The 17304-nt window shown below is 28.6% G+C and overlaps 1 pseudogene; it reads right to left on the bottom strand.

Moving 5' to 3' along the window:
- Positions 1-5257: 5257 nt before the first annotated feature.
- LOC140884089 (protein SLOW GREEN 1, chloroplastic-like) lies at positions 5258-8194 on the bottom strand (annotated as a pseudogene).
- Between the last annotated feature and the right edge of the window lie 9110 nt (positions 8195-17304).

Genomic DNA, 17304 nt, shown 5'->3' with positions numbered 1-17304 from the left:
TAAATAACATCTTAATTTGATAATTTTTTATGTACCCGAATATTCCTTACAGAATTTTTCACGGTAAACTCTATTCCTTTTAACCGTCAAAAAAGCTTTATTCCTATTATTCTTAAAATATTATTTAATAAAACTTTTTATTTTTATTTTTATTTTTAAAATTTATTTTTTTCCCCTTATTTGTTTAGGGAAACAATTTATGAGTATTTACATAAATTTAATAATAACCAACACTAAAAAATAGTCAAAATAAATTTTTTAAAATATTAGATAATATTTCTTAAATAACGTTTTTGAATTTTTACCAAAAATAAAAAGAAATTTTTAATCGATTGATACTGTACAATTTTCTAACACCAATCATGGCTTGATCAAATTATATACATTTTTTTACTTGAAATTAAATTGTACAAAGAGCGTTTTCATCAGGAAAATTTTAAAGATCATATTATATATGTTTAGAACCCAGTATACATTTAATCCATCTGTGAATATGTAAGTTATTGAATACTTGACAAATTTTAGAATAATGAAAATTAGATAATCGTCCTAAATAAAAATATTTTATATGCGTCAATTGGTTTTTTAAATAATGATTAAGAATTTATTATAGTAAATAATAACTCAAATTATAATACCTGAACTAAAAAAATAATTTTAAAACTATAGATTGATGCTTCTTGATCTCATGCTTACTCCAATTTTTAAAAGAAATTATCTATTAATTATATACTTTTCTTTTTAATATTTATTTTTTGTTATACCAATTTTTATATCCACGTACACACATGATATATTTGATTTAAAATTAATAATATGAAACTCATTAATTGATTTGATTTTATTTTTTAGAGTTGATTTTAATATTTTAAAAATAAACTAAATTTTAAATTAAATTTAAATTTAAACACAATAAAAATCTCACTTATATAGAGTTTCGATCACATTAGCTGTTGCTCACGTAGTTGCCAATGGTGGTTAAAACTCCACTTATATATACTTTAAATTTGAAAGTATAATTATAGAAATTTAAATTATACTTTGTACATAAAATAAACAATTGTTGAAAAATAAAAATTTTACAACATAAATATTAAAATTTAATAAGGCAAAACCTTGAAAATTTAAATTAATTCTAAAATTTAGTTCAATTTAAATAATTAAAATCAACTCTTAAAAATAAAATAAAATAAAATAAAATAAATTTGTGAGTTTCATATTATTAATTTTAAATCAAATATATCATGGTTGTGTTTACTTGTCTTGATAAATGAAATATTACATAATTAATACCGACTAATCCTATGTTTACTTGCAAAATTGAAAATGAGTATAAATCTCTCGGCCGGTTAATGATAGGATTCACAAATGATTTTTAGTATAATCCATCCAACTAAACATATTATTATTTATCCATAACCACTCTATATCCTATCAAATTATCTTAATAATCATACTTTAATCTATCCTTGTTCAATTCCATCATTTAAAGTAAACGCAGCCCATGTCTGTACGCGGATATAAAAATTAGTATAACGAAAAATAAATATTAAAACTAAAAAATATAATAATAGATAATTTATTTTAAAATTATAATAAATAAATAAATTTTAAAAAATTTATTTACAGGGCGGTTTCTTATAACAATGTTTTGACATCGACCGAACCGTGGCGGGGCACTGACAGCATGTGCGGACCGTGCAAATTTTTTTACAGGGCGGTTGTCAATAACAACATTTTGATGTATTTTTGAAATACTCGTGAAATCAAATTAATTTTGATTTTTTTAAAAATAAATTATTATTAAAAAAAACTTAATATTTCACATGTATTTATAACTATATATATTTATGTTTACTTGAATTTCATCATGTTTTTTTTTAAAATTATTATGTTTAATAATTTGGGTAAAAATCAAAAGTGTCGTAATTTGTATTTCGAAGCAATGCATACAAAAAAAATTTAATATCTGATATATCTATAAATAAATATGTTGTCTAACTACTCATTCTAATTAATTTTCATACCAAAACATTCTTGGAATCATACCACATCATCATTTTGGACCAATCAGAAGTTGACACGTATGCAGTTGGACCAAAAAACATTGAAAATGCAAAGTTAGTGTACCAAAACCTACATCGAAAAAGTTAATGGATCAAAACCAAAACATGGATAAGTTAATGGACCAAAAAAATTATTTTTCCTAAATAATTATGTATATGAAATTCTATTTGAAAAGATGTTATTTACATCTCATAAATAATTATGAATAAAATTTTATCCGTAGATATGATCCATGCATATATTGGAAGTGATCCATGCATATATTGGAAGTTTTTAACATATTATTATTGTCGTTACTAGCGACCGCATCATTCACTATATTCAGGATGTGATGCTTTTCTTTTCAAAACTATATGCATAGATTATTAACTTTTTTTGTGGCAGATATTATAATCCAACCCCCATTTATTCAAATATTAGGAACTATCAATTTCGTGAAAGGTAATTTTGTCGTCGTCGTCCGTCGAAAAATACCATAATGAATAGTTGAATGAATTATAACACTCCATATATATATATATTAATTTCTTTTGATCTTGACCAGGACAGTTTGAAATATTATCTTGCTATGTCATTCTGGCTTGGCTTAAATTTAAACACAAAAATTCATATGAGACAATCTCACGGGTTAATTTTGTTAAACGGATATCTCATTTGGGTTACCATAAAGTGTTATTTTTTTTATGAGAAAATACATTTTATTGTAAATATGAGAATGAGATACTCATCTCACGGATAAATCCGTGATACCATTTGAATAAAGACTCACTCAAATTTAATACATCCATAATATTTCACATGAGTTTAATAACTATATATTTATGTTTACTTGAATTTCATCATGTATTTTTAATTATTATGTTGTTCAATAATTTGGGTAAAGATTAAATTTTTAGAGTATGAATATGAAGTGTGTAGTATTTGATAAATAAGTTATTTTAATACTAAAATTTTACCATAAGCAATTATGCAGAAGCAAAATCAAACATCCAACAACTTTTACATTTCAATTAAATTAAGCAAAAACTAACCCAAAATTTGGGTTAAAAAATTACTGAAAACTGACTTTTTTAAGCCAAAGTCACTTCTTTTTTTTTTTTAATGATTGTGGATACTCCCTAGTCCCTAAATATACCTTAACCAACATATATTAAATGTAACACGATTTTACCTAAAAATGTACAATAGGTTGAAATTGTTCATCACTGGAGGTATGGTAGAATTTGGCACATAGATATATACTTACAAAAATTAAAAGAGGAAAAAATATATATCCATCCAAATCGCGTAAAAACATATTTGAAACACAGTAAAAATCAAAATATTGCGTAAAAACAGAAAGAAAATATGAACTAAAACAAATCTAAAAATAGCTTAAATGATTTTCTAATGCTTTAAGTACCCCACAAGAAAGAGGTCGTAAAATTTCTATTTTCACCTTTACTAAAATAGGGGTCGTAAAGACATTGTTTCACTCCAGCTACCATATATACGAGACACTAGTAGAATTTCCGTATTTTATTTCGCATATTAACTGAAGTTGTAGATAGATAAGTATCGAAGTAGATGCACGTGAAGTAATAGGGTACTATTTTACTTCGCTTAATAACCGAAGTCTTGGCAAGGAAATTACCGAAGTCTTTGGTTGGTTCACAGAGTCAAAACCGGTTCAGGATTGGACCGGTTTCGAAGTAAAAGCATATATTTTACTTCAGCGGTTTCATTAAGTGCCGAAGTAATAGAATATATATGACTTCGACATTTATGTTGACTGATGAAGTAAATGTTCTATGTAACTTCTCAGGTTACGTATTGTGGTGAAGTAAAAGCATGTATTTAACTTCAAAAGTTTCATTAAGTAACGAAGTAATAGATCATATATGACTTTGGCATTTGCATTGATTGATGATGTAAATGTTCTATTTGAATTCACATGTTATGTATTGTAGTGAAGTAATTAATTATGTTCTACTTCACCATTTAGTTTTAATGATGAAGTAATTGTTGACTACTAACACACTGGTTTAATCAAATAGCGAAGTAAAAACATATGTTTCACTACATCAAAATTTTAAAAATTTTAATTAGATACAATAAATACCAACATCCATCAATCCACAAGTATATCAACCAATCCACAATTATTCATCCACGAATCCACGAGTATTTACACAAAACTAAAAGTGGTCTAACAAGTATATCTAATAATCCACAAAGACAAAACTAATATTTATCCCAACGTGCACAGCCAGTTTAGGAACCTTAATAGGAGTAGACGAATTCGCTCCATTCACTTCTAACTTCATCAAATTGAGCTTGGCTGTAATATTGGTTCTGATGGATTCCGCAAACTGAAATGTAAAAAGCAAAATAGAGCAGATTGAAATTCAATGACAAAAATCAAGAATCTCCGGTAAACACACACACAACCAAAACAAGATCCCATAAAATTCTGAAAATGAAAAAGTCTCAGCTATCGAATTGCACTCATTTCACATCAAATTTGTACATCAAACGTAAAGCAAGATCCCACCAAGTCAATGTACTGAAACTCCCTTTTCGATGTTAAAAACGAGAAATTTTAAGTTACATCAGATAATTTAAGGGTCAGGGTAACAGAACTGATCAAGTTAAACATGAGAAAAGTCACGAAGATGATGCATAAACAATTCCAGTGAATTAAGAAACCACCACTTATAACATATATCTTCAGCACAAATTTCATTTACTGCCAAGAAAATAACATAAATTTGTGTTTCACCCTCATAAAAAAACGAGCAGTTTTGTTTATTTTCTTATCATATATTTTTGAAATTTTAAATAAAATACATTTCACTACTATTATGCTGCTGAATTCTTGGTAATTAATCTTGGAAATATGGCACCATATGTGATCCATCAATGGAAATTAAAAGGGCCCATTAATAACATTCTATAAACAACTAAATCACACTCATATATAACAATGCATATCTATCATAAATTTTCCAAGAAATATAACAAGAAAAAGAAAAGAAAAATATATGATCATAATGAAATCTTTGTGTGTAGTGATTGTACTTTTTCTCTTCTTCTCCTTCTTCATCTCATCCTTTGTGTTCGTCAATGGCGTCTCACTACCAACAAAAATTAAAAAAGTTAGAGTGAATATTCTATTTAATGCAACTTTCTAGAATTTTATAATCCAATGGTAGTATTAGCATATCGAGTGTCCTTCCCTTCAAGAAGATCGAATAAAAATATAATTATGGCTTGAAAAGTAATTTAAACTCAGAAGAAAATCCCACTGGCATAAGAGTTGCACATAAATATCAAATATTTACCCTGTAGGAAATAAGACTATACACTATTATCTTTTTTTTAATCCGTAAATAAAATACACACTGATTTTTTTGTCGTGCGGATGGTTTAATATATATCAAATAAAACATCATCTGCCTTGATAAAATTACCCAAGTGTACATTGGTTCCTCTGCAACAGTTATCAACAAAATATTCAAACATTCTCTTATTCATGGAGTTTCTTGATCTTATGAATTCGTAAAGATAATCCACCTGAGAAAAACAAATCTACATGCTCAAGCTGCATGGTTTACAGATAATCCAACAATATTGCTTACACTACCATTTCTCTGAGTTCTGATGCAATCAATACAAGTTATAAAACATAGGATTTCAAGAAAATAATACTAAAATTTGACATAATTTCAATGGGTGGTAATGTAAAAATGGAGTGTATGCAGTAAATGCTGTTATTATAAAAAAAAATTAAGTCATTCTAATAGTAATTGTTATTGTCATCCGAGTCTGAGTCATAAAATAGACATGTCAGTTCAAATAGAATGAGCTAAGGCACATAATTTTCGAAAATAATCTAACAGAATGGAGCTTACCCTTCAAGACCAGGATTTGCTGGGAAGTACACATTCCTAAACCCCAATTTGTTAGCCGCTACTTCAGTTTTTTCCCCAATTCAAGCAACAACATTATCCCACCGTGGTGATTCTGGAAATACACTAAGCCAAGCACTGTTGGAGAACGAAAAAGCAAAAGCATTATAAATTAAATGAATGAAGTCATGAACCACAAATGAAGGGTAAAGTGCAAAGATCAAACAACCCACAATTAGAGGTATTTTCAGTGGGAAAAAACAGATACCATTAATTTCCTGGGGGAGGGGGGAAGTAATCTCAATGAATAGCGGTTCAGATCATCAAACATGTTTCTAAATGGTACAACACCTCGAGAAGTTAGATATAATATTTTTAACTAGATAGGCAAGAAGGAAAATTTAAAATGCATGGGAATAACAAGTGAAGGAGGTTTACCGCACAACAGAAGGTGATGCTACTGCAATAACATGAATGAAAAGTGCCTGTTCAAAAGCCATATGGTCCACATATTTGACATGCTCCTATGGTGCAAATAATTTAAACCATTTGCAGCTTCAGATGATGTGGTTAAATAAAATGCTCACCCATCAACAGTTAGATAACTCAACTTATACATCGATAGTCAGCAAATGTTTTTTTTATATATACATAAGTGATTTACACCAGATGAAATGACTACTGAGTACTTCCATATCATTTAACGGTAAGTGACTTCAAATTATAAACGTATTCATTTGACGCCAAATAACACAAGTAACACCTTATGATAAAGAACTAGTATGTTAATCATAACTTATCACCTTATGAGAAAACATACCATGCATGCCATTAGTGTTTCTTTTCATTTACAAGATCAACCATCTCAAAGGCATTGTTTTAAGAACTTTGAACTTCAAAACTGCATATAATAACCCTTTCAGCCACGAAACCAAGTCCTACCTATCAATCACTGAATCATACAAAATACACAATCCAGAGTCCTCTCTAACTAAAACCGATCAAAATGATAAGACCATAAAACTGACTAGCATCAATAGAAAATGGGTTAAAATTGGCACAAAACCTCACTGTACCACAATCACTAAATCAAGAATACCTCCACAAGCAACTGTTGTACTGCTACATTATTAACTCTCAGTAATTTCTCCCTCATTCCCATTCTCCATCTTCCCAGCGAAAATCATGGTGTCGGTGACAATATCCTCAAAATAACTAGCATAAGGGTGCCTTTGTGGAACCAATCTTCTTCTGTAAGCCTCGAAATTCTTCTCTTCCTCGTCGGTGTTCTGCAACAGTGTAAAAATTATTCCTTGATATAAGTAGGGCCTAAAATCCTTGGGCTCCTCCTCCACTAACTCCTGGTAAACCTTCAACGTGGTGTCATATCGCCCTTCAAGCAGCCGAATCTATTTGAGCAACATCTTAAAATTTCTCATATAACTCATTTTGTTCTCCCTTTGGCACACCTTCATTGCCTCCTCAACTCTCTCATTAATATTCTCCAAGTCCTCGCCCGACTCCTCGCGCGCTACCACGGTGACCAGCCCGTGATAATCTTCCACACAAAAAAGGGTCCTTCTTCAATACTTCTGTGAATCCATTCTTGGCCAATTCAGTCTCCCCACTTTGTGCGTTAATATGGGCTTTCAGCCTACGCCACTCCATATCCTCAGGCTCAAGTCCTATCAACTTATCGAGAATCCCAATAGCTTCTGGTATTTTCTTGCTCCTTATCATGATTTCCCGTAAATCCTCGAGCCCCTCAATGTCGGAGGGATTGTATACCAAATTTTCCTCGAGAGATTTCTCGCTTTCTTCATCTACAACCACATCATTTTCGAAGGACTCCACAGTGACCTGTGGCGAACTCGAGCAGTAGAAGCAGGTTTCAAATCAAAATAAAACTGGGACAAGAAAACATGTAAAACCCAAATCGAAAACCAAAATAGATCAGACCTTGGGCTTTCGCATTATGGCGTTGGCGAGCGGTTCCCCGTGGTGGTTGCTTTCGCATCCTAGATACTTCTGACACTCATCCCCTCTGAAAAAAAAAAAATCATTTTTGTATCATTTTCTTTGAAAAATTCCCACACTACAAGCCATGAAAATCCTTTCTTTATTGATTATCCCATTTTTTAACCTTGAATTGAAAAATCATGTAAACTTTTCACATAGGATACTATTTGAAGCAAAATCTGTAAAAAAATATGGAGACTTAGTTAATCATGCTCCGAGTCTTATAATTCTCTTTTCTACATTTCAAATTCCCGAAAAAAAAATGCTGAAAAAATGAAAAAAGAAAGAAAAAATACGGGAACTAAAAAGAAGAGAGTCAAAAGGAAAAGAGAAGAGAATGAAAAAAAAATGAAGAGTGATGAATGAGTTTATTGGATGTTAAGATTTTTATGGACTGCAGATGAATAATTGGGTGGATTGGTGTCTGTGGAAGGATTGATATGATCATTTTAATTCTATTAGCTATTTTATCCTTTTATCCCACCTTTCCCATAGCCCCGTTACAACCATCTTTATGCTCTTTGATCATGCATTTTAATTAATTTATTTGGTGGGAAAGACGTGATATATTTGCAAGATTATGGTTAAAAATCTTCTATTGTTTTTACATGAGCGTTTTCTTTGATATATATATACACCAAAAATATTTTTGTTGAGTGCAATGGGTGAATCCCGTGAGGAGTTGTTGGACCTTATGCATTTTAATTTCAATACAATTGATTGAGTTGATTGTCTATGATGTTGGTGTGAGAATTTATTCTTTTGACTTGTTTTGATGCATGAGATGCATGAATATTTGTATGGGATTGGTTGAGGAAGATAAAGGAGGATGATGAGTTGGGATGATGGATTGAACTATTATATACTTGAGGACAAGCATTGTTTAGGTGTGGGAGATTTTGATAGGTTCATAATATTTATATTTTCAATATCATATTTCTCGGGTTTTTGTATTTTGCATATGTTAATTGGTGCATTTTTTGTTGTGTTTTGTAGTTGGAGGAATTTTGATGATCTTAGACAAAACTTTGGCTAAAAGAGTTGAATTCTATCACATTTGGAGCTTCCAAGAGAAATTTGGAGGAATTGAGCAAATCAGAAGAGGTTCTGGAGCAAGGCGTGGGCGCGCTGTGTTACTACATTTTTACATTGAATATTTCAGAATTTGAGAAGAAAATACCATATTTTAGGAATTATAAATATGGTATTTAATTTATGAAAGAATTTTGAAGTGAAGATTTTTAAGTAAATAAAGATAGTTGGAGATTTTCTATTTAAAAATAATATCTTTACATTATCTTTTTAGTTAGGCTTTATCTCTTTTTGAATTTTTGAGATTTTATTTTTTTTCTTTTTTCTTAGTTTTAGACGTTAGTTTTAAGGATTGAGAGAGCTCTCTACAGATTTCTGCATCTGCACGATTGAGACGGCAAAAGACAGTGAATATTTTCCTCTTCTTTTCTTCTTCATAATTTATAGGTTTAATCTTTTATTTTTTTTAGGGAATTATGAAGACAACTATGCTTGGCTAAGTTTTTATTTCTGATTCAAGGAATATTTTTTTGTATTTCAATTTATCACCGTGAGGTTTTGAGTTTAAATTGAAGTTCTTGCTTGTTTCTAGTATTTGTTAATTTATGATTTATTTCATGAAATTTGTGAGTCGATTAATCTGACAAATTAATTGATTTTACGTCTTTTGAATGCTATCCATGAATTCAGTTATCCGTAATTGTCATGAATGATTGGTACTTGAGCAGCGATATATTAGATGTGTTGTGCTATCATAGCATGTTTGATCTAAATAAATCAACGAAACTAGATTTAACAATTGCAGCTATCTCGATTGTTAGATTTTAGGATTAACTGTTTTCACAAATCGAAAAGTTATTTTTAATCAATATGGAACGCTATGGTGCCCAGTTGGTTATTGATAAGTTTTGACTGGATGCTGGGTTTGGTTAATTAATATAGGAGAACACAAAAATCTTAGTGGTTATCCCTATGATTTTAAGGTTAATTGCTAGAACTGCATGAATAAATTATTTGTTAGCCGATGACCAGTGATATAATTGCAATACAGAAATTCCTTGAATCAAAGTTTGGTAAAATATTTGAATTTCTCTTTTAATTATTTTCTCTTTTCATTTATTAAATTCTCACATTATTTTTAATTTGTTATTTTTATTCAAAACCAACTCCATCAGTATCACATCAGTGCCACCCACTTCCATTCTCCACCTGGACTCTGTCTCTATCCAAGCACAGATGCTGCATGCTGAACAGAAGATCATACAGGCCAAGGCAAACATTGTTTACTATGAAGCCTTACTGGTTCAACACAGAATTCTACTTGATGTTGGAACCTCTTCTGGACAAAAAGGGGGAGAAGAATTTGGTGAAGTTGGTTCTGAAGCAAATGGGTCTGAAGCAAATGGCTCATCTGAGAGCAATCAGTTTTAGTTATTTTTGGTTTTTAATTCTCTCGAACCCTATTATTTTTTTTTCCTCCTTTTGCTCTGATATGTTATGAGATTTATTCTAAAAATCATTTATGATGTTAGTTTATTTATATGCACTGATTTGTTATAAGTTTTCTCTGTTATGGTAATGTTGAGCTTAAGTGTTGTGAGGAAGTGTTGGCAACATCCTTGATAACACATATGCTTCAATTGAGGGGGAGAATGAGTTCTCAAATCCAGTAGGAGATTTGGGATTCAGGGGGAGTTGTAGTTTGTATTGAACTTTTTACATATGTTTAGAAAGACAAAAATGAGAAGATTGAAGGAAATATTTATTTTTTAATATTTTTTCAAAATTCTAAAAGATTTATTTTAGTCTTTTTTTTTCTTGGATTATTGCATATATTTTATATATCTTATTATATTTCATATACCATGTTTAAATTGTCTAATCTTGATAAGTGATGGTTTTAAAAAAAAAATCTTGATAAGTGATATTATTTCTTGTTTATCTATCCACTAAATTAATTATGTTTCCTTTATCTTTTCAGGAATCCATTCAAGTTTTAAAAAGGAAATAAGATCAAGAGATTTGGATAGAGGAATATCACGCTTACAAAAGAGAAGAAGAGATCGAGAAACAGAGAGCTTTAGCGACAGAATTGAGAGAACTATGAAATACATTCAAAGGAAGATGAAGCACTTTTCTACAGTCAGGTAATTCCCCTAGTTCCCTTGAAGCATCGAAGAGAAAGTAAAGATTGGTGATCAAAGATTTTTTAGCTCTCGTGAAGGCATTGTTTGGTTTGGTGTATTATTAATCTATGCATAACTTATTCTATTCAATTTCGCGTTATTCTCGTCATATTATTTAGGGAGTGTTTGCAATCACTAAAAAAAAGTGATTGTTAGCTTTTGACTTAAAAAAATCATTTTTGTGTGTTTTTTAAACCTAGATTGTGTGTTAGCTTATGCTTAACTTAATTGAAATCCAAAAGCTAGTCATGTGGTGATTATGATTCTCCAAAAGTGATTTTAATAAGAAGATCATTGTTAAAATAACTTTAATCACTTATTTATCAAACACTACCAAACTTTGATTTTTAGCTTTTCACATTTGTTTCCAAACACCATCAACTTTTGATTTTTCTTAATTTTTTTATAATCTATAAATTAATCACTTCTACAAAATCATAATCTATTGCAAACACTCCCTTATCCATCTATTGATTATTATTTTTATCTCAATTAAATCAAATAAATTATAATCTATCAATCAAATCAAACAATGTATTAACTATTATTTATTATTTATTTTTAATTTACATTATATTACTTATCCTATCACTCAAACCAAACGATGCCCTAGATTGTTAGGGAGTTGTTTTACCTATTTTGTTTTCTCACTTGTTTTAGAGAAAATTGCGTTTTAATGTCATTCGCTGGTATTAGGGTTTTGTAAAATGACTTACAATTTTCTAATAAATATTTTTGTCCTGAGGTACAGCACACGTACTTGTGCATAATTATTTTTGAACATTTTTATGTTGGTTTGTGGTTGTGCATAAATATTTCCGTAGCATGTTGTGTCGAATGTTGCCAACATCTATAAATAACATCTTAATTTGATAATTTTTTATGTACCCGAATATTCCTTACAGAATTTTTCACGGTAAACTCTATTCCTTTTAACCGTCAAAAAAGCTTTATTCCTATTATTCTTAAAATATTATTTAATAAAACTTTTTATTTTTATTTTTATTTTTAAAATTTATTTTTTTCCCCTTATTTGTTTAGGGAAACAATTTATGAGTATTTACATAAATTTAATAATAACCAACACTAAAAAATAGTCAAAATAAATTTTTTAAAATATTAGATAATATTTCTTAAATAACGTTTTTGAATTTTTACCAAAAATAAAAAGAAATTTTTAATCGATTGATACTGTACAATTTTCTAACACCAATCATGGCTTGATCAAATTATATACATTTTTTTACTTGAAATTAAATTGTACAAAGAGCGTTTTCATCAGGAAAATTTTAAAGATCATATTATATATGTTTAGAACCCAGTATACATTTAATCCATCTGTGAATATGTAAGTTATTGAATACTTGACAAATTTTAGAATAATGAAAATTAGATAATCGTCCTAAATAAAAATATTTTATATGCGTCAATTGGTTTTTTAAATAATGATTAAGAATTTATTATAGTAAATAATAACTCAAATTATAATACCTGAACTAAAAAAATAATTTTAAAACTATAGATTGATGCTTCTTGATCTCATGCTTACTCCAATTTTTAAAAGAAATTATCTATTAATTATATACTTTTCTTTTTAATATTTATTTTTTGTTATACCAATTTTTATATCCACGTACACACATGATATATTTGATTTAAAATTAATAATATGAAACTCATTAATTGATTTGATTTTATTTTTTAGAGTTGATTTTAATATTTTAAAAATAAACTAAATTTTAAATTAAATTTAAATTTAAACACAATAAAAATCTCACTTATATAGAGTTTCGATCACATTAGCTGTTGCTCACGTAGTTGCCAATGGTGGTTAAAACTCCACTTATATATACTTTAAATTTGAAAGTATAATTATAGAAATTTAAATTATACTTTGTACATAAAATAAACAATTGTTGAAAAATAAAAATTTTACAACATAAATATTAAAATTTAATAAGGCAAAACCTTGAAAATTTAAATTAATTCTAAAATTTAGTTCAATTTAAATAATTAAAATCAACTCTTAAAAATAAAATAAAATAAAATAAAATAAATTTGTGAGTTTCATATTATTAATTTTAAATCAAATATATCATGGTTGTGTTTACTTGTCTTGATAAATGAAATATTACATAATTAATACCGACTAATCCTATGTTTACTTGCAAAATTGAAAATGAGTATAAATCTCTCGGCCGGTTAATGATAGGATTCACAAATGATTTTTAGTATAATCCATCCAACTAAACATATTATTATTTATCCATAACCACTCTATATCCTATCAAATTATCTTAATAATCATACTTTAATCTATCCTTGTTCAATTCCATCATTTAAAGTAAACGCAGCCCATGTCTGTACGCGGATATAAAAATTAGTATAACGAAAAATAAATATTAAAACTAAAAAATATAATAATAGATAATTTATTTTAAAATTATAATAAATAAATAAATTTTAAAAAATTTATTTACAGGGCGGTTTCTTATAACAATGTTTTGACATCGACCGAACCGTGGCGGGGCACTGACAGCATGTGCGGACCGTGCAAATTTTTTTACAGGGCGGTTGTCAATAACAACATTTTGATGTATTTTTGAAATACTCGTGAAATCAAATTAATTTTGATTTTTTTAAAAATAAATTATTATTAAAAAAAACTTAATATTTCACATGTATTTATAACTATATATATTTATGTTTACTTGAATTTCATCATGTTTTTTTTTAAAATTATTATGTTTAATAATTTGGGTAAAAATCAAAAGTGTCGTAATTTGTATTTCGAAGCAATGCATACAAAAAAAATTTAATATCTGATATATCTATAAATAAATATGTTGTCTAACTACTCATTCTAATTAATTTTCATACCAAAACATTCTTGGAATCATACCACATCATCATTTTGGACCAATCAGAAGTTGACACGTATGCAGTTGGACCAAAAAACATTGAAAATGCAAAGTTAGTGTACCAAAACCTACATCGAAAAAGTTAATGGATCAAAACCAAAACATGGATAAGTTAATGGACCAAAAAAATTATTTTTCCTAAATAATTATGTATATGAAATTCTATTTGAAAAGATGTTATTTACATCTCATAAATAATTATGAATAAAATTTTATCCGTAGATATGATCCATGCATATATTGGAAGTGATCCATGCATATATTGGAAGTTTTTAACATATTATTATTGTCGTTACTAGCGACCGCATCATTCACTATATTCAGGATGTGATGCTTTTCTTTTCAAAACTATATGCATAGATTATTAACTTTTTTTGTGGCAGATATTATAATCCAACCCCCATTTATTCAAATATTAGGAACTATCAATTTCGTGAAAGGTAATTTTGTCGTCGTCGTCCGTCGAAAAATACCATAATGAATAGTTGAATGAATTATAACACTCCATATATATATATATTAATTTCTTTTGATCTTGACCAGGACAGTTTGAAATATTATCTTGCTATGTCATTCTGGCTTGGCTTAAATTTAAACACAAAAATTCATATGAGACAATCTCACGGGTTAATTTTGTTAAACGGATATCTCATTTGGGTTACCATAAAGTGTTATTTTTTTTATGAGAAAATACATTTTATTGTAAATATGAGAATGAGATACTCATCTCACGGATAAATCCGTGATACCATTTGAATAAAGACTCACTCAAATTTAATACATCCATAATATTTCACATGAGTTTAATAACTATATATTTATGTTTACTTGAATTTCATCATGTATTTTTAATTATTATGTTGTTCAATAATTTGGGTAAAGATTAAATTTTTAGAGTATGAATATGAAGTGTGTAGTATTTGATAAATAAGTTATTTTAATACTAAAATTTTACCATAAGCAATTATGCAGAAGCAAAATCAAACATCCAACAACTTTTACATTTCAATTAAATTAAGCAAAAACTAACCCAAAATTTGGGTTAAAAAATTACTGAAAACTGACTTTTTTAAGCCAAAGTCACTTCTTTTTTTTTTTTAATGATTGTGGATACTCCCTAGTCCCTAAATATACCTTAACCAACATATATTAAATGTAACACGATTTTACCTAAAAATGTACAATAGGTTGAAATTGTTCATCACTGGAGGTATGGTAGAATTTGGCACATAGATATATACTTACAAAAATTAAAAGAGGAAAAAATATATATCCATCCAAATCGCGTAAAAACATATTTGAAACACAGTAAAAATCAAAATATTGCGTAAAAACAGAAAGAAAATATGAACTAAAACAAATCTAAAAATAGCTTAAATGATTTTCTAATGCTTTAAGTACCCCACAAGAAAGAGGTCGTAAAATTTCTATTTTCACCTTTACTAAAATAGGGGTCGTAAAGACATTGTTTCACTCCAGCTACCATATATACGAGACACTAGTAGAATTTCCGTATTTTATTTCGCATATTAACTGAAGTTGTAGATAGATAAGTATCGAAGTAGATGCACGTGAAGTAATAGGGTACTATTTTACTTCGCTTAATAACCGAAGTCTTGGCAAGGAAATTACCGAAGTCTTTGGTTGGTTCACAGAGTCAAAACCGGTTCAGGATTGGACCGGTTTCGAAGTAAAAGCATATATTTTACTTCAGCGGTTTCATTAAGTGCCGAAGTAATAGAATATATATGACTTCGACATTTATGTTGACTGATGAAGTAAATGTTCTATGTAACTTCTCAGGTTACGTATTGTGGTGAAGTAAAAGCATGTATTTAACTTCAAAAGTTTCATTAAGTAACGAAGTAATAGATCATATATGACTTTGGCATTTGCATTGATTGATGATGTAAATGTTCTATTTGAATTCACATGTTATGTATTGTAGTGAAGTAATTAATTATGTTCTACTTCACCATTTAGTTTTAATGATGAAGTAATTGTTGACTACTAACACACTGGTTTAATCAAATAGCGAAGTAAAAACATATGTTTCACTACATCAAAATTTTAAAAATTTTAATTAGATACAATAAATACCAACATCCATCAATCCACAAGTATATCAACCAATCCACAATTATTCATCCACGAATCCACGAGTATTTACACAAAACTAAAAGTGGTCTAACAAGTATATCTAATAATCCACAAAGACAAAACTAATATTTATCCCAACGTGCACAGCCAGTTTAGGAACCTTAATAGGAGTAGACGAATTCGCTCCATTCACTTCTAACTTCATCAAATTGAGCTTGGCTGTAATATTGGTTCTGATGGATTCCGCAAACTGAAATGTAAAAAGCAAAATAGAGCAGATTGAAATTCAATGACAAAAATCAAGAATCTCCGGTAAACACACACACAACCAAAACAAGATCCCATAAAATTCTGAAAATGAAAAAGTCTCAGCTATCGAATTGCACTCATTTCACATCAAATTTGTACATCAAACGTAAAGCAAGATCCCACCAAGTCAATGTACTGAAACTCCCTTTTCGATGTTAAAAACGAGAAATTTTAAGTTACATCAGATAATTTAAGGGTCAGGGTAACAGAACTGATCAAGTTAAACATGAGAAAAGTCACGAAGATGATGCATAAACAATTCCAGTGAATTAAGAAACCACCACTTATAACATATATCTTCAACACAAATTTCATTTACTGCCAAGAAAATAACATAAATTTGTGTTTCACCCTCATAAAAAAACGAGCAGTTTTGTTTATTTTCTTATCATATATTTTTGAAATTTTAAATAAAATACATTTCACTACTATTATGCTGCTGAATTCTTGGTAATTAATCTTGGAAATATGGCACCATATGTGATCCATCAATGGAAATTAAAAGGGCCCATTAATAACATTCTATAAACAACTAAATCACACTCATATATAACAATGCATATCTATCATAAATTTTCCAAGAAATATAACAAGAAAAAGAAAAGAAAAATATATGATCATAATGAAATCTTTGTGTGTAGTGATTGTACTTTTTCTCTTCTTCTCCTTCTTCATCTCATCCTTTGTGTTCGTCAATGGCGTCTCACTACCAACAAAAATTAAAAAAGTTAGAGTGAATATTCTATTTAATGCAACTTTCTAGAATTTTATAATCCAATG

The sequence above is a fragment of the Henckelia pumila genome, chromosome 2 (genome assembly GCF_033568475.1).
Source record: "Henckelia pumila isolate YLH828 chromosome 2, ASM3356847v2, whole genome shotgun sequence".
NCBI lineage: Eukaryota > Viridiplantae > Streptophyta > Magnoliopsida > Lamiales > Gesneriaceae > Henckelia > Henckelia pumila.
Note: the sequence above shows the minus strand (reverse complement) of the source record. Positions and strands in the feature narration are given on the sequence as shown.